The 19,710-nt window shown below is 49.5% G+C and overlaps 1 protein-coding gene across 2 annotated transcripts in view; it reads right to left on the reverse strand.

Moving 5' to 3' along the window:
• LOC146817393 (uncharacterized) overlaps positions 1-19,710 on the reverse strand; it is a 1,110,110-nt gene that overhangs the window by 825,250 nt on the left and 265,150 nt on the right. The window contains exon 1 of one of the 2 annotated variants that reach the window (XR_014962542.1): positions 19,044-19,407. The exons of the other annotated variant lie outside the window; for it this stretch is intronic. The gene's annotated coding sequence lies outside the window, so the exon portion shown is untranslated. Of the gene's footprint in view, positions 1-19,043; positions 19,408-19,710 lie in introns of those variants that run through there. 2 annotated transcript variants of the gene reach the window in all.

Here is a 19,710-nt window from a genome sequence, read left to right on the forward strand (position 1 = left end):
GTATCACCCGATGAGACACACTCCACTGGGACGGAAACCCACAGTCAGGCGGGGAGATAAGCGGAGACCCAAGGTGGTGCTTCAGATAATTAGACTTAATGTGCATGGAACCAGCAGGAGGGGGGGGGAGGGTTTTGGGGATGTTGGGGGGGGGAGTTCGGGGAGGGGGTTAGTTAAAGTTCACTTACCGCACACCAAATCCTTGTTTAAAGTGGCAAATTGCTCTGGAAGAGCATATAATGTTCTTATCCTGACTTCACGAATGGAAGGTTCCTGGTATCAGTTATCATGTGAGAGAAATGTATTGTATATGAACATGATCTGTACCTGCCCGAGAACAAAATGAATAAAGAAATTTAAAAAAAGAAAAAAAAAGCCTGCACCCAAGGCCGCCCTTTGGCTTGAGGACGCATCGCAATGCCAGACTCTCCTGTCTGAATTCTGGGACCTCATGCCAGATAGATCCTGTCCACTTGACATATGGGGACCACTCGTATCTTACCACCTAAGTCATAATTCCCAGTGCCCGGCGACCTCTCCCGCGCTCCCCGCCGGCGCTTCGCCTGTGGCGGCCGCCGGTGAAGGTCAATGAGTAGCTTGCCCCCGATCTCACTCACCCCAGCTTGATCCATCCCTCTCCCTCTATATGGTGTCACCCATCGTGACTCGACCTACTGTCCTGGTGCTCTTACGTTATTTCTTTTTTGTATTGATTTCCAGCGATACATGCTCAGGGTAAACCTCGCTGACATATATTGTATTTCTGTACACGGTGCTTTGCTATGGTGCACTCCTGTAATTTTGCAATGCAAGTCTGTTTAATAAAGGTTTTTGAGAGAAAAAAAAAACTTCGAATGAGAAGGGACATGAATGCTGTCATGAACCCAAAGATCAACAAAATTAGCAGGGCTGTCACACAGGGAGACGCGGGACCACTGCAGCTCTTTGCGGTGGCATTGAGACTGATGGACATACGGCGGGAACATAACCCACAGCAACAACAGTACACATACTTTTCGCCCTCTCACAGCAGTTTCTCTCATCTGGACTAAATCTTTTCACAGCATGCCTATGCAAGCAGCTTCAGGGTGGCGACACAACAAGCCAGAGACGTTTCCGACCACTCCCCGGTTGAAGTCCTGATGAGTGGACCGGTCTGAGACTTTTCACTGTCCCCAAGAATCAACCCATGGTACCTCCATGAAAGGGGAATTAAGGGAAAACTAAGGAAGGGTGCAGAGGCTTACTTCCAAGACAACCAGGGAACGTTGGCATATGCCTCCGCCATATAGAAGGCGTTTAAAACCGTGGTGTGCCGGCATGCCCAAGCCCTGATATGGGAAAGAAAAAAGAAGCCAAGCTTGAGTGTGAGGCAATAAAGACATTGCAATTTTGGAGGCCAGGCTACTGACAGAGAAAACAACAGTCGTCAGCCACCAGCTACACCTGCGACCGCAGGATCTCAGGACACTGTCAGAGAATAGGGCGCGTAGCCAAGCTCTAGGCTACAACATCACCTGTATGACATAGGGACAAGGCCAGCAAACTGATGGCCTGGTTAGAGAAAAGAGACAAGGACCATTGCTGAGTGCCTGCGATTATAGATAGAGCAAATGTGATGCAAACGACAAGTACTGCAATAGCAGACACCTTTGCAGCCAACTATGAGGATCACAATGAATAAGACAAAGGCAGACTTTGCGGACCTTATGAGAGACATCATAATCCAGACACTAACGGGGGATTTGAGGAAGACTTTAGAGGCTGACCTGATGGAGGAGGAGGTAGCGGCAACCATAAGGGGCCTCCAGACCGGGAAAGCAGCTGGCCCCAACAGCCAGTGCTCCAAAACATGCCATTCAAAGTCCTGCCGGAGTTCTTTCAGAAGATCGAGCATGAAGTCAGAATCTTACTGTAGAATGGTGGCACCCTCAACCTGAGACGCCTATACAGAGTATTCGAAATGACCAGATTGCCCCGAGCGAGACAGGCGGTGCTTCTGTCTCTTGATGCCAAATGGCATTTGATAACACTGCATGGAACTACATCTTTGCCATGCTTGCCAGGCTGGGCTTTATTTAGGCCAAAATTCTGTGAATGGGTCAGACTCCTACACCAGGTGCAGCTGGCTCGGGTGAGAGATAATGGTGTGATGTCCCGTATCTTTGCCCTACAAAAGGGAACCAGACAGGGATGTCCTCTCTCACCCATGATCTTCGCACTGGAGATTGAACCACTGGCGGCCTGGGTTCACCAAGACCCGTTGATCTGGGAAGTGAGAGCTGGTGGAGGCTGAGAGATGCATATCTCCGTATATGCCTATGATATACTACGTACCTCACTCAGCCTTCCCTTTCTGTTGCCCAAAAACTACAGGGCTTCATCTTTGGAAGTTACTCGGGTTATCATATCATCTGGGCCAAGTCAGTGGTTTTCCCCTTGATGGGGGAGACACCATGACTCACTCCTGAATGCAAGGCGCCAGTGGTGCTAGAGGGGTTTCAAAACCTGGGTATCTATGTCACCTACGAACCACAAGAATTCCTGCGCAGGAATGTCCTTCCACAACTCAAAAGGCTTCAGGGCGATGTGGCTCACTGGCAGAATCTGCCGCTGTCACTGATGAGGAGAGCGTCTCTGTACAAAATGATGGCCCTTCCACGCCTCTTGTACGTGCTCCAAAACACACCATTCAAAGTTAAGCCGGAGTTCTTTCGGAAGATCGAGCATGAAGTCACTCTTACTTTGGAATGGCGGAATCCTCGTATCGTGCTGAAAAAGTTGAAGAGGGGAGAATATGACAGTGCACTGGCGGTCCCCAACATCCTGAAGTACTCCTGGGCAACACAGTTATTAGCGATAAATTCTTCTTCCGTTCCCGGCGAAAGCCATCGAAAAGATCGTCAACAGGCAACTGACCCACTTCCTTGAGGAGAACAACATCCTGGACCCGTCCCAATCCGGATTCCGCAGCAATCACAGCACGGAAACCACCATCATTGCTGCCACAGACGACATCAGGACCCTACTGGACAACGACGAAACGGCGGCCCTCATTCTCCTGGACATCTTGGCCGCATTCGACACCGTCTGGCACCATACCCTATGCACACGCCTCCACAACGCAGGGATCCACGACAAAGCCCTGGACTGGCCCACCTCCTTCCTCACCGACAGAACCCAGAGGGTCTGCCTCCCCCATTGTGTTCTGAAGCCACCAAGATCATCTGCAGCGTGCCCCAAAGATCATCCCTCAGCCCTACCCTTTTCAACGTCTACATGGCACTGCTCGCCAACAACGTCCGCTCGCACAACCTCAATATCGTCTCCTACGCCGACGACACTCAACTGATCCTCTCACTCACCAAGAACCCCGCCACCGCCAAAACCAACCTCCATGAAGGAATGAAGGCCGTCGCCAGCTGGATGCAGACCAGCCGCCTGAAACTTAACTCGGACAAGACAGAAGTCCTCATCCTCGGATCCACACCCTCCGCCTTGGACGACTCCTGGTGGCCAGCCACCATGGGAGCCGCACCCACCCCCACCGACCACGCACGTAACCTGGGGTTCATCCTGTACTCATCGCTCTCTATGACCCATCAAGTCAACGCATTCTCCTCCTCCTGCTTCAACACTCTCCGCATGCTCCGCAAGATCTACAGATGGATTCCCACCGGAACCAGAAGGACGGTCACACAGGCCCTCGTCAGCAGCAGGCTGGACTACGGCAATGTCCTCTACGCAGGAACCACGGCCAAACTCCAACGCATACAGAACTCCTCTGCATGCCTCATCCACGACATACCCCGCCACACCCACATCATTGCCCACCTGAAAAACCTACACTGGCTCCCAGTCAACAAGTGGATCACCTTCAAGCTCCTCACCCACGCCCACAAAGCACTACAGAACGCCAGACCAGCATACCTCAACAAACGTCTCACCTTCTACACCCCGAACCACCAGCTGCGCTCCGCCGACCTCGCCCTTGCCACCGTCCCACGCATCCACAGGACCTCCACCGGCGGCAGATCCTTCACCTACCTCGCCACTAAGACTTGGAACACCCTCCCCACACAGCTGCGATAAACCTGGGACCTGCTGACCTTCAGGAGACTCCTCAAGACCTGGCTGTTTGAGCAGTAGCTGCACCCCCCCCCCCCGCTCAGCGCCTTGAAACCCTCACGGGTGACTAGTGCGCTCTACAAATGATTGATTGACTGGGTATTCTCGGATTGACAGGAACCGACCTTACGAGTGGATAGAGAGGCCATGAGTCACAGAAAACACAAGACAATCCTGTATTGTAGGAAGAGAGAGCATGATTTGCCAGCACACTCTTAGACTATGGTCAAGATTTGAAGGGAGGCCATGACTTATCTGGGCTTGGAAGGGTAGGGTTGCCAATTTGACACCACTATGGGGCAGCGACTACATGTAGTGGTAAGCCAGGAGGGATTCTTGGGGTGGGAACTAATAGGTATTAAACACCTGGGGGACATCTGGAGAGACCAGGCCTTGATACAATTCGATGTCCTTTGTCAGGAATAGGAACTGGCAGAAACAGAACGGTAGAGGTACCTCCAGCTAGGTCACGCTCTTCAGAAACACATCTTAGAAGGCGAGCAACTACCAGAGGTGTTGCCTCTGGAGGACCGTTTCCTTACAGAGCGCATACCTAACAAAGGGATCTCTACAATATACAGGAAGCTAGTCAATAATTCCCCATATCTGCTGGGGCATTGAAAGGCTCATGAACGGCAGACCTAGGTGACATAGATGACAAAGAGTGGGTAGATGTCATTCAGAACCCTCGGGTAACAGTTGTACGTGCCCAGTTTTGGCTCATGCAACTCAGATTTCTGCACAAGTCTTACTACGCGAGGATACTGAACCACAGGATAGGCAGAGCAGACACAGCACTGTGCCTCCTAGGGTGCAGGCAAGAAGGCATATTGTTCCATATCCTGTGGGAATGTCCAGTGATATAAGAATATTGGAAAGGGGTCACTGATGCAATGCCCCAAGTCTCGTCCCTGGAAGTTACCATGAATGCTAAATGGCTCCTCTTAACAATAACAGGGGAGTAAACCTGGCCCAGGTACCAAAAGATCTGGCTGGCGTTGGCAGCCGGGGGGGCCAAGCATAATATAGCACAGGTGTGGGGTTAGGCGGCATCTCCATCTATTGAGGATTGAAAGTAGAACCTTGATTGGTACCAGAGAGCAGAACAAATAGTCTACCAGAGCAGGGGCTGCTTGAAGAAATGGGAGAAAGTGTAAGGGGGCCTAGTGCTCCTTTTTTTTAAAGATGTTTTAAAAACTTTATTTGGGTGAAGACACGTTATAAGTATGCATTCAATTACACAGTTGTTAGCCAATGCACATTTGATAGGCATTCAAGTATTAACAGGAGATACAGTGTGCATATCAATATAATCCAATTCTGAGAATGGAAACGACATTGAAATTAGCACATCCGTTGTTCTCTACACCTCGCTCACGTTAAAGTTAAATCTGTAATTTCTCCAAGTCGACTTGTTTGTTTGAGGCCGCGGGGACTTAAGGGTGGTCAAGGGGTTGATCAGACCTCTCTGTCTGTTGGAGATAGCATACAAGGGGAGCCCAGATATCATGTGGTCTGCTCGCTAAGGGCATTAAATTCCAGTACTCGCACAAGTGTAACCGACAGTGTGCCGCGTCCGCCAGCCATGCCTTTGAAGATGGTGCCAGTTTACAACCCCAGTGGATCGCCACCCTACGCCTAGCCAACACCAGCAGCATCGCAACCAATCTGCGACTAGTGTCTGAAATGTCCTTGACCTAACCCAAGAGGCATATAAGGTGTTCGGGTGTGAGGGTGTCAGATGTGATGTCACCTATAATGCAGCGTAATTCTTGCCAAAAGGTCGCAATCTTCGGGTATGTCCAGGCCAGGTGCACAAATGATGTGTTTGAGGCAGAGCATCATCTTACGCAGTTAGCGTCTTCTGCTAGGCCCATTCTTTAAAGTGCTGCGGGTGTGCGATATAATCTATGCAGATATTTGAAATTTATCAGGCGTAGTCAATATTTGGGGGAAAGTTTTTGGGACTGATTGCAGCAATATTGCCACTGCTCTGGCGTGGGATTATCTGCTAAGTCCATTGTCCATGCAAGGCGTGCCCAATCGGGGTCAACCGGAGAGGCTGCAAGGGTCAACGCATATAGCCTGGTTACCAGCTTGCGGGGGGAGGTCGCTGTGTGAATGTATTCAAGTGCAGCGTTTGGTGGTGGAGGGCTGGGGAATGTGTCATTCATGTTTTTGCAAGTAGCTCTTATTTGATAATATAGCAACTTATCTAATAGAGTTGCGTTTTCTGGGATGGGGAGAAATTGGCCGTTGAGATATAAGTTGGTACAGATGCCTAACGCTGCAGCACGTCGTGCCATGCCACTAGTCTGCAGTGGAGGAGCGTGTATGGTCTTGGCACCTATATGTCTACGAATCCCCTCCCAGCGTACACATTCGGCGGTGTCTATCTCACCCGTTGGAGCTGTGTATGGTAAAAAAAGTGCTGTTTGAAGAGGCCATGGTGAAGCGAGATCTGTTTCGACTGGGACGTGCGGCTGGAATAGTTTGGGATGTAGCCAAAAATGAAGGAAGCGGCTTGGGTGGAGTATGCATAAAGTTTAAAGTTACGGGTGCCCATCCCACCCCGCGAGAAAGGTAGTGTAAGTGTTTCATATGCAATGCGTGGTTGACGATCCGCCCATAAAAGCATTATAATATTGAAGCGCAATCTCTTGAAAAAGTGAGACGTGAACGGCAACAGAAGATTTAAAAACAAGTAGCGGAACTTGGGAAGGATCAACATTTTGGCAATTGTGATATGTCCCGCCAGGGAGAGTGGAAGATTTCTCCAAGGAAGGATTTTGGATTCCAGCCAGTCCATAGCCGTGCCATAGTTTGCTCTCCATAACTCTTACGTGTCCCTGGTTAGCCAGATGCCTAGGTATTTGGTCAGGCCAGTGGCCAACTTTATTGGGTATTCTGTAATAAAGGGACGGGTCACGTCCGTTAAAGGGAGTAGGATGGATTTTGCCCAGTCAACTTGTATGCCAGAGTAGCCTCCAAATCTAATTACCTCTCTGGTCGTGGGGGCCAGATTTTCTTGGGGCTCACGGAAGTAGAGTACCACATCGTCTGCATACATGGAAGTCACTAAACCGCAGGACGAAAACCCGATGCAGCGCTGCATGTGGTGCTGTCACAGCCGGGCAGCAAGTGGCTCCAGTGATATGGCAAAGATCATGGGTGACAGGGGGCAGCCCTGCCTAGTGCCTCTAGTGATGCGTATTGGCTCAGTGATTTGTCCATATATACGGATGCGTGCTGCAGGTAGTGTATATCGCAACTTGATTTTGCTTATGAAGGCTGGGCTGAGTCCCAAGCGATTCAGCAGGGCAAAGAGAAAAGGTCCTTCTAGGGAATCAAATGCCTTGGTGGCATCCAACGTCAAGGTTTATCTGATACAGGATGGAGAAAATGGTGCGCAAATTATGTGATGAGGCATGACCTGAGATAAATCCGGATTGGTCCTGGCGGGCATTAAGAGACATTAGGGGAAGAAGGTGATTGTCTAGTAATTTTGCATAGATCTTATTGTCAGTATTAATTAATGACAGTGGACGATAATAGTCACATGAGCCAGGCGGTTTATTAGGTTTGAGGAGAAGAGTGATCACTGCTTCCCGAAGAGTGGAAGGAAATTGGCTGATTGTGACAGACTCGTTGTACATTTCAGCAAGATGAGGAATGAGGATAGGCACATATTCTTTATAGAAGGTGGCCGCCAACCCATCCGATCCGAGTTCCTTATCCCTGGGGAGACTCGAGATCACCTGCGCGATCTCCTCAGAGGTAAAGGGTTCGTCTAAATATACATGATGTGCTTTGCTGAGCCATAGGAGCTCAATAGTGTCAAAATATTGTTTGAAGGCTTCCGGAGGAGTCGCAGCCCCAGCAGTGTATAAGTTAGCATAGAATGCGGAGATTCTGTCAATTATGTCATGGGTGAAAGTGATTCTGCAATTTCGTTGTGTAATTCTGTTATGTAGGGGGAGGCATGAGGCTTCCTCAGTAGATTTACCAAGGTCCTGCCAGGGCGGTCTCCCTCACCATAACGGCACGCCTGCGCTTCATGGCGTAGATGTGTGACTTCGCGCTCAGCCTCCGCCTGATATTCGGTCATCTTTAAGCGTATGTCTGCTAACGTCACGGGGGAGGGGTTATTAACATGTTTTTGGTTAAGTTGCTTGAGTTCAGTTTCCAGCCTCTCTAAGGTGCCCCTAATGGATCGGAGTACATCTGCCTGTCTGGCGATGCATTCTCCCCTGACCACCACTTTGAAGGTCTCCCAGAGAGTGGATGGAGAGTCGATCAAGCTGGGGTTTAGTTCAAAGAATTCCACAATGGCTTCACTGAGATCCTCTCTAAATACGTCATACCAATGTGCATGGGTGGGGAGGCGCCATTCAAACATGCGCTGAGGGATCAGAGGGAGTCAGATAGCCTCGCTCACTGGTGAATGATCCCATAGGGTGCGTGCTAAGTGTGTAGTGTAGGCGGTCCAACCCAATATGTCCGGAGTGACTATCCACAGGTCAATGCGGGACCAAGAACTGTGTGTATTAGAAATGCAGGTGCCCTCGCGCTTGTCAAGGTGATGATGCCTCCAGCTATCAACCAAGCAATTATCCTGTATAATGATGTGAAGTGTGACTGTGACATGTGGATGAAGTACACGTGTACCCAAGCGGTATAAGGTGTTCTGTGTGGCAATATTGAAATCACAATATAATCACAGGAAGGGAGGGCCAAAGGGAGAAGTTTAAAGACCAACTTGAACTAAATCCCCAATCTACATTTGCAAAACAAACAAGTCTAAGGGTCTATAAAGTACACCTAATCCTATGGTGACCTAAGTGCCTGTACGTACACTATGAGACTAAATCTACACAGGAAGTCCTACCTAAAAGGACGGAATCCCATCACTCACTGAAGTGACATATTTCATCATCTGGGTCCTCCTCTCAGCTGTAAATCCTAGTACAGCTGAGGGCTACAACCCCCTCACTGAAAGGGAGGAGCGCAGGGATGTTTTAGGTGTGTGTCACTAACCTACGGGTTCCTAAAACCCAAAGGGCCTCATGTAGGTAGCCAAATACCGGTCGGTAACGGCCGATTTTCGGTAAATATGCCGTTACCGACCGGTATTCAGACAAGTGAGATGTAGGAGTCCAAAAACCACTTTTCGGTAAATATGAGGCGGTAAATACCGATTCATATATTCCGAATTCCAAAATACCGATTCAAATTTACCGAATACAAAATTAACGAATCGGTAAACATGAAGTGGTAAATATGAAGTGGTAAAATTTTAAAATGACATGTAGGAGCACTCGGTAATTAAGAAATCCTGTAAATTCGTTAAATAAGAGTCGGTAATTAACACGGATGAAAAGCAGGTGGTAACCATCAACAATGGATAAATGCAAACCCAAAATGCTACAGCGTGGACAACATGGCCGCTATGTACGTCATTGCAAGGCGCCTACGTCTACAGGCAGCAGGACTGAGGGTGTGGCGACGGGAGGAACAAATCTACAGACAGCGCATCACACTATTCCAGCTGACTGATGCAGAGATACATGAGAGGTACAGGCTAGACCCCGAAACCATCATGGACTTAATCAGGGACCTACACCCACGCCTGGACCAGCCAATAAGAAGGGCGCACGCCATACCCCCACATGTGCAGGTGCTCTGCAGCCTACATCTGCTGGCATCCGGCAGTTATCAGGTGGTGATAGCTGCGGTGGGTGGGGTATCCCAGAGTTGCCTGTCACGTTTCTTCAGGAAGTTTCTGGATGCCATGATGCAGAGAATGCACCACTACATCAGCTTCCCCAACACACAGGCTGCACTGCAGAAAACAAAAACAGACTTTTATCACATGGCACAGTTCCCCCATGTCATCGGCTGTATTGATGGTACACACATCCCAATCTGTCCACCAGCTGATACAGAGCACATCTACAGGAACAGGAAGTCCACCCACTCCATCAATGTGCAGGTGATCTGTGATGCAGGGAACATCATCACAGATATTGTTGCAAAGTTTCCTGGGAGCACCCACGACTCTTACATCTTCCAGAATAGTGGGATATACACACGACTGAGTGCCGGAGAATTTGGAGAGGGATACCTGCTAGGTAAGTAACAGTGACGCCCCTTGAAACCTGCAAATCATAGTGTCATGAGGCATGTTACTGATGGTTCCCTTTCACTCATCCAGGCGACAGTGCATATGCATGCCGGTCATTCATCCTCACTCCCTACCTACACCCAGCAACCCAGAGTGAGAGACGATACAACGTGGCACACAAAACAACACGCAATGTGGTGGAGCGCACGTTTGGACTACTGAAGAGCAGGTTCCGCTGCCTGCACAAGAGCGGAGGCGCACGCCAGTACAAACCCATCACCTGCTGCAAGATTATTGCCACTTGTGCAATGCTGCACAACCTTGCCACGAAAAAAGGGACAGATGTGGAACTAACATATCATGAGGACAACGAGGATGAGTCAGGCCAGCCAGAGGGCAACGCAGCTAGAGTGCCAACTGCAATCGATGGGAGAGAGAGACGGGCAGAGATCACAGCCAACTATTTCTGAGTAAGTAAGGGGACACAGCGAGTTGTGAGAAGTCATGACGTAGTTTTAATGTGGCACCACGCCATGAACACATGAACAGGCCAATCTGGCAATATACCATCTATACAAATAGTATGTCCAGGGTTACGTCACCCAATGGGAAGTGGCAAAGCAGGGCAACATCAATGTTTGCGCATACGCGCTGCAGTGGTGGGTTGCACGGCCTGTGCATCCTCACTAGAGCCAACCCCAAGCCGCCTGCTGCTCCTGCGTGCTTCTGGGACGGGGGGTGTGATGCTGCTGCTGGTGTCGATGCTCTCCGCAGCATCCCCTGCAGCAGTTGTCGACGCCTGACTAGGCAATAGTACCCCTAGTGCACTTGTCACCTGCACCATCCCCCGAGACAGGTCGCTGCAGCACTGTGTGAGGCCCTCCTGCATCGTCACAGAGCGCCGGCACAGTAGAGAAGTCGCAGTTGCCAGACGGTTGAGTGCCCTGCTGGTGGTGTCCCTTCTCTGGCGTTCCCGGCGCCGTGCTTCGATGTCAGCATCTAGTTTGCTGCACAACTGCTGGATAGACTGGGACATGTCCCGAATGCCCGCAGCCATGCCGCTAATGTTAGTGTCCATGTTGACTAATGTTGTCGTCATCACCCGCATGTGCCTCTGGACTGACATGACTGCCTTTGATTGCAGGCGCTGTTGCTTTAACATTTGGCCCTCGAGCCCCAAGAAGACACCATGGCCGTCAGTGGGTGCTGGTGGACTCTGGACACGCGACCTGCGGCGCCCTCTTGCTTCCGTCTGTGCTGCCTGTGAGGTGTGGGGCACAGTGGCATGGCTCCCTTCCTGGGGCCCGGTGCGGTCTTCTGGTCCCATGCTGTCGTCTGACGAGGTGTCTAAGGCTCGTAGCCTGGCTGCTGGACGCCTCCTCATTCTCACGCCTGCAAGCGGGGATGTGGCCGGTGATTCGAACATGAGTGGCGATGCTGGCTCTGGTGGTGGTGATGCTGGCTCTGGGTGAGGTGATGCTGGCTCTGTGTGCGGCGAGGCTGGCTGTGTAGGTGGTGCGGCTGCCAGTGGGCCTGCTCCCTGGTCTGAACATGTGCTGGCTTGCGGCGATATATGTGGCCGGTGTGCCGTCTCTCCTGCAGCATGCCCTGTCCTGCATGGTGTCACATCTGTGGACAGAAATACAACATTGGCTCAGTGTCCCCGAAGGGCTGCATTGCATGCGTCACAATAAATCATTTCACATTCCAATATGTCCCCTGTCTCCTTGTGCCTCGAGTGCGTGACATGCCTTGTTGCCCTGTAACATTTACGTCATGGTTAGTGTTGCCCTGACTACATCTCCCGGAATGCATTGCCTGTCTGCACTGACACGTGTGGACTGCAGTGTGATTCTCGATTCACAATTGGGGGATGTGGGATAGGGGTTGGGGGGGCTACATTGCTGTGCTTCGTCTTACCTTGGTGTGTTGCGGCTCTGGCAGAGCTGTCGGCGTCCCCAAGTCCCACGACGCTCTCTTGCTCGATTGTGGCCGCCACCAGCTCCTCCAGTTCGGTGAGGGCAGGTGCCCTGTTGGTTCCACCTCCGGTCTGGCTGGCCTCCTTCTGGATGTCGCCCATCTTCCTCTTGGTTACAATCCGGAGGTCATACCAGCGCTTTTTGAGTACCTCAATGTCCCTGTGGGTCACTCCCACAGCATTGACCTGCGCCTGGATGGCCAGCCATATGTTGCGCTTTTCCACCTCAGGCACTTGCAGGGATTGCCTTCCGAACAGCTTGTGGTGCTGCTTCACCACCTCCTCCACCAGCACCTGGAGTTCCTTGGGGCTAAATTTCAGCTTCCTCCTCCTTTCCCCTCCGTCTTTCTGTGTTCTCTGGCTGGACATGCTGTTTGTTTACCCGCTCGCACATGCAACGGCTCCTTGCCTCTCCTCTGCACTCCAAGCCTCTCCAGGGTCGGCTGATTATGTACACCTGCCTGGGTGTGGCCACTTCGGCTAATTTTGTACACCTGCCTGGGTGTGGCCTGTTCCTTGTTGGGTGGGCTGTCGTTGCACTTGATTAGCTGTTTCGTCAAGTCATGTGATTTTCTTTACCGAATCCGTACATGCCGATTCGGTATTTTCCGATTCGGTATATACCACCTCGGTATTTTCCGAGTCGGTATATACCACCTCAGTATTTTCCGATTCGGTATATACCACCTCGGTATTTACCGATTCGGTCATTTCCGATTCTTAATTACCGAATGTTACCGATTCGGTAACTGTTACCGAATTTTTACCTACATGTAACTTACCGATTCTTATTTACCGATTCGGTACGGCTCGGTATTTAAGAACCGGTAAAATTTATTTACCTACATGAGGCCCATAATGAGGAGCTGTTGTTATGAAATGTGAGTGATGAGCGCAGTGCAAACTAAAGCATTAAATGTGCTAATGTGAATTAAAACTGACTATCAGGAGGCACAAGACTATTTATTAGTTGTCTCATGATGACAGGATTAAAAACAGTGCAAAAAGGCAGTTTTAACAAAATAACTGCAACCGTGGTCTACATGTTTCAGCTATCATGACCCTGTTGGTGTCTAGCTTTCTTCAGGACCTAGATGTAAATTGCTACTGCATGTGCTCAAAAAAGTGTAACCAAACAAAATTTAAGATGGAAACAATACAACCTATAGCACACTAGATCTCAGATAGGTGGTCCATGTGTATAAGTCAACCTGTGTAGAAAAAGTGACAAGGCATCAGTTTATCGGATGTGAATAAGATACATACATGAAGCATTGCATCAAACCAATTCCGCTGATGTGCAATCAAGACTTACCCGACGCTTGCGAGTAATGGACAACACCTCACCTGGCAACAGCTCAGGACATGAGGCACCGCTCCGAAACAAAATTGAGAAAACTACATGAAAGTAATATCACTAGATGCACACAGAGAGTAGCTGTGGATCTCATTGTGTGCTCCAATAGTGTCGACAACCCCGAACTATTAAAGAGAATCTATATACAAAAACAGTACATCAAACAACAAAGCAAACTGCCACTTAGATGTTAGAAATTTCAATGAGGCAATCTAGCTTCTGAAAAAAGCCACAGTAAACAGATCTTGAAAGTGGCCTAAATTTAATCAACACAAGGAGACATTTGTGTAATTCTGTCAAGAACTGTCTCCTGACATCCCTGCACCACTAGCATTCTAATGGTCGAAGCCATACTTGTAGCGCCGTCGTATGGTGGGAGCTATCGTAATCAAAAATCGCCATACTGACTTTGGAAAGGCAGAGAATGACGAAACCACTGAGGGAACCGCAGACAATCTTAATCGGTCCAATGACCATATGTGTAAAGAGTCTAAATGAAAACGTATCCTTGTTAGAAAAAAGTGTCTTTTTGGGAAAGCCAAAAAGCGCAATGGACGGCACCCTCATGCTATTTAAATTCACAATTCTGTGAGGAGCTTTAAATATACCTCGGTTGGATACCCGCAGACTCATCGGGATATTTCTGCATTCAAACCACCGAATTACTACATTGGTGGAAACTGCGCACCCTTGTTAAGTATATGCGCCGCTACTGCTGAGGAACTTACCTCTCCGTCGGTACCCCGTGCTGTACAAGGCTGCAACCGGAGGCACCGCGCGAGGCTCACAACTGGCAATAAATACCATCAAGGTAAATGTCTAACTATTGCGCACCGGACGTGACGCTGTCAGGCGCTTAGAGCGATGGGAAATGTAGTGCCTTGCACTTCCGAGGAATGAGCCACAAGAGACTGTGCAGTATCGAAAAACATGGTGAAAATAACACCCATTCAACCATACAGAAGCTCCTCTTAGCAAATAAGGGAGTAAACTTCTACTGGGAAAACTCCGTATTATTACTATCGATTACACTATTAGTAACTTGAAGCAATAGAGAACACAATAGAGATGATAGCAAAAGGTGTCAATAAGGCGATAAAAACGATATCGTCTGCGGCGCCCAACAACCGCAGTATATTGTAAGAAAGTAATTGTTGCTTTATCATTAATGCATAGCACTGAGTCCACTAATAGGTGATCTACAGTATCATAGTGCATGCGAACATGTATAAAATGGCAAAAGAAAAGTGAACACTAGCATGAAACCCAGTTGTATATGTAATTCACCAATGGGATCAAATGTTCCCGAATGTATAGATAATTGTCTAGTGAAATCAAATGGACCAAAAACGGATACAGCATACTTGTTTAACGGATGCTCAAGAAGCAGGCCGTCTGCTAAGCTTAATTCCAAAATCCCAAGTATATACACTGGTGTCACTTCGACAAAAGAGTACACTCAATAGCGGTGCATCATTACAATGGCTAGGTGATACAGAAGCCTTGTCAACTAAAGGTTTAAAACAGAGGGCTGACCTGACTAGGTTACTATAGCAAGGTCCAAGGAATATCATCATTTAGACCTAAGTGATCGCTCTTAAGCTTGAAAACCCAGCGTTGTTCTTTTTGAAAAAGAAATCGTGAGACATCTGTAACTTAAGGGGGAATGGCTGGTTGTTCTAAAACTGTCCAGCGTAAATCATCCGCTCTATGTTTTAAAGTTAAGAAATGATTAGTCAGTTTTGTAGATTGTTCATTGCACCTAATCGTGCTCTTGTGCTCAGATATGCAGAATTTGATCTTTCGCGTCGTCATCCCCACATATTTCAATTGGCAGGGGCACGTTATCAAATAGTTAAGTCTCTCGCTATTGCAATTGGTATGTCTTGCTTGAGACCAGGGTCTCTCAGTTCCAATGTCAACCATGGTAGAATGGCTTATTTGAGGACATGCAGCACAAGACCCACAGGGATAATGTCCCCTGACTGGTGGCAAATTCCACAATGTGTTCTGAGTGGATGATGTACGGGTCATGTCACGTGGACGTGTGTGCACCAAACTGTCTCTGATATTCGAACTTCTTTTAAAGGCAAAGAGTGGTGGTGGTGGTGGTAAGGTCTCATTTTTAATATTCAAAAACCACCAATGTCTTCTAATCGCCTTTTGAATACTGTTGGAAGCAGCACTGAATGTGTTCACACACGTTAATCTAGAAGTGTTAGGCCTGATCATGTTAGTTTCTAAAAGCGCATCTCTGTTATTGTTAAATGCTCGTTTCATAGATTGGTGGATCAGCATGTCACTTCGGTGAGTGATGGTATTCCATCCTTTTAGGTAGGGCTTCCTGTGTAGATTTAGTCTCATAGTGTACGTACAGGCACTTAGGTCACCATAGGTTTAGGTGTCCTTCATAGACCCTTAGACTTGTTTGTTTTGCAATATTGAAATCACCACCCCATATCAATGGGAGTGGACCGAAGGAGGAGATGAGTTTCCAGATTTGAGTGTAAAAGTCTGGGTTGTCCGTGTTTGGACCATAAACAGCTGCCAGAATCACAAGTTGGGCATAGAGGGTGCCCTTGAGGATCATGTACCTCCCATCAGTATCTATAAGGGTGTGTGTGGAGGGTCAAGGCAAACCTTTTCTGAATAAAATTGTGACTCCCCTGGCATAATTTGAGTAAAAGGAAGAGTGAGTGTCATCCCAGTGTTTCGATCGGAGTCTGGCGGCGCTGTGAGCTGTCAGGGGAGTCTCCTGGAGAAAGCAGACGTCAGTCTTGTCTCTAGCAAGATATGAGTGTAAGAGGCGTGCTTTACGAAAATTATTCATTCCTCTAATATTCCACATCATGAATGTTATCTCTGTCATTGAGTCGTTTCTAGTATAGGCATAAGTAAAAGTATGTGGTTATTCATCCTGTTATAAAGCCTTGGTGCTAAATAAAATGCATTAGCAGCGCCATCAAATGCCATCATTGTTGAATTTGCATTGAAACGTGTGCAATTCTGAAACAGCCTGGGGATGCAGATCTGCAGCAACACCCGTTTCAGGAGCATTCCCCCACTCCCCCATCCCACTCCAACACCCCAACATGGTTGAGAATCGAACCTTCCCCCACCCAAGGAACCCCAACTTGGTGGGTACGTGGGCTCAACCAGGCATACCCGTGCCGTGAGGCAGGGTGGCTGAGCGCAGCAGGTCGCGGCAAGGGAGAACAATGAGAATGATAAATCACAATAGAACAAGCAGGAACACAGCGAGGAGATTAGCAATAAAACTCGAACTTTAGCTGCCTATTGCCAATAGGGTCACACCAGAGTGAAGAACCAGGCTGAATTAGGCCTGGCGGCGCAGGGTACGCCTGAAATCTTCTGAGTTCGCCTGCTTAATTGTACAGAGACACGGAACACTCTGTTGGCATAGGAACTTCAATTTATTAGCTGCAGCTAGGTACAGTTGTCCTAGAAGTACATCAGTGGTAGGTTCTCAGGAGACTGCCACTTCAATCCGTGGCTCACAGTCTTTTATAGCGCTTAAATCTCCTAAAGCAACAACGCCCTCAATGTGCAAAAACATGTCATCCACTAGCAAACATTCCTTTTACAAGATACAGGATAACAGGTAATAGAAATTCCTTCCCTAGGGTCGTGTTCTCTACCTGACCCTATAGGCCAGGTGGCATGAGCATTCCTAAGTTTAATTAATTTACAACAGGACGTGTTTGCGTGATGCAGGTGGGGATTCGTAAAACAAAGGGAAGGCAGAGAAGGATCACCAAGGGTCAATAGATGGTTATCACGGAAATTAGTTGCTTCGAGCCGGGTCCCAGAATGTACTTTGCTCAGAGAGACAGGAAAAAGGTCATTTAACATGTTACAGTTCAGAGTACGAAGAAACGCTACGAAGGTCGTCGGCGCCTGAGTGAGGGCAACATCACAATGGTGTCAATACGCAAGATGGAGCCGTAATCAAATTTCCTCAAGAGGCGCTACCTATCATGAACAAGTTCAGTCATTGTGGCTTGCGTGGCTTTCTTCGGAGGGCGACTGACGATCCGGGGAAGCGATTTTTGCAATCGCTTTGCAAACACCAGGGCAGCCTTGGGGTTGGTGAAGTAGCCTGGTTTGTTTCTACAACTTAGCAGGGTACAAGAGCGCATATGTGATGTGAAGTTGCTCGAGTATGCACTTAGTTGGGAGGGAGTCTCTGCGAGCAGCCTGCACACTTGATGTAAAGTCAGGGTAGAAGGATAATGGGTTACCTTGATGCATGACCTCCCCCATCTCTCGCGCCTTCCGGAATATTGAGTTGCAGTCACGAAAGTTCAGTAGGCAAGCTATAATTGGCGAGCGGGGGTCCCTGGGGAGGGCAGTGGGCCCAGTGATCTGTGCACCCGCTCTACAATGAGAAGGTCTGACAGGGCCTCGCCAAACAATTCACGTAACAGTGATTCAAGTTAGGTTTCCATTTTGGTAATGGCGGCGGTTTCAGGAAGTCCTACAATGCATATATTATTACTGCAGGAGCGGGATTCTTTCATTTTTTGCATTTCCAGGAGTCATTGCCTGTTGTCCACCCCCGGTGTCGTCTGCATCTGAGACACTTGCCTCCAGTTGCGTGATGGGGACATCATGAGTGTCAACCAGCAGTTTGACCTGGTCTAGACGGGAGGTGGGATTGTCGATCTTAGAGTCAATGGTTTTCAGGCTAGATTTAACTTTGAGGAGCAGAGTGCGTATACTGTCGTCCTGAACCTCCAAGGCTTCCGTCTGTGTGGCCCGCTCGCAAGCCTCGTGAGGTGATTCTTCAGCCCTGCCCTCCTTGCGGCCCTTCAATGTGAGCCTTGATTGTTTTGCATCGGCCATCCCCATCACCAGCGACCTGCAAAGACACCGGGCCCCACACCAAAAGCAGCGATGAGGACGGTGCATGTCCGCGCTAGGCAAGTGTGGGATTGGTGTGTCAGCTGGCCCAAAAAACCAACGCGATCAGCAACCGGCGAGTAAGTAGTGCTGGGGGGGTGGGAGTGGTGCACGTTCAGTCTTGTGTGCTTAGGTGGGCAGCAGGTGCATCATGGTGTGCCACAGAGTAGAGGGGGTCAGCACAACTTCCACTGCTCCCCGCTGCAGATAGAACACCCCGCAGGGTTGATGGAGGCCATAAGTGGGGGTCCAGGTCTAGTCTTTGGCCGTGGCGGTGTCTGCAAAGGCCATCCAGAGCCCCTATTTTGGCAACAGCAGCAATCACCAAGTAGCCAATGTCAGGGTGGTGCCGGCAAGACCCAGCGGGGCGGTGGCACGGCAGGAGGTCTAAGCCAACCCCCGCCGGGCCAGGTGGGGCAACTGCAGTGACGGTGGATTACGGGGGGGGGGGTAGGCCCACAGAGTCCAGGTGACACAGCCAAGATAGCCCGCAAATGTGCAAGTATTCGCTTTCCCCCACCTTAGCTCCTTACCCCTCTATTGGTATGCCACACCACAGTCGCAGAGGTTCCCCCTCGCAGCGTTGCCGATTCATCTGCGGCAAACTGTTCTTCTAGGGCGGGGGCCGGGCCGAGCCTCTAGGCCCGTGCTCGCTGCGTAGCCCTCTCCGCCACGGGAGCCAAGACCCAGCCGGGCCCCAAGTCTCGTGCAGCTGTGTCCTCGCAGCAGCACCTCCAGCCGGGCTGTGTCACCCCCTCCGGGGCAATCAGTCGAGAGGTGCAAGGATCACGCCGGCCGCCTCCCAGCCAAGAGGCACAGTCCGTTCACGGCAGGTAGGCCGCAGTGCGTTCACGGATAAGATGGTGTTCCACAATGCTCCGACAGGCGTAGTTTTACGGTGATACCAGCCACCTAGGTAGAAGAAAGGCAGCGGTGTTGGTGCCTAGGATGTTTAGCTGAATGGGCATGTCTGCTGTGCAAGTCAGCCCCCTCGCAGCTGGCGGATGAAGAAGGATTCTTTCACTCAACCGGCAGAGCTCACTAAAGCGCAGGGGGCACAGATGGGAGGCTGGCTTGGTGGGGGAGGAGGGATGTGTAGATAATCCCTGCTGAGCTACTAGGGGTGAACTTTCCACATTCTGCAAAAGGCTATAAAAGAGTCATCCTTGATGTATCGCCATCCTTTGCTCTTGGTGATGT

Source organism: Triturus cristatus, chromosome 6, assembly GCF_964204655.1.
Source record: "Triturus cristatus chromosome 6, aTriCri1.1, whole genome shotgun sequence".
Classification (NCBI taxonomy): Eukaryota; Metazoa; Chordata; class Amphibia; order Caudata; family Salamandridae; genus Triturus; species Triturus cristatus.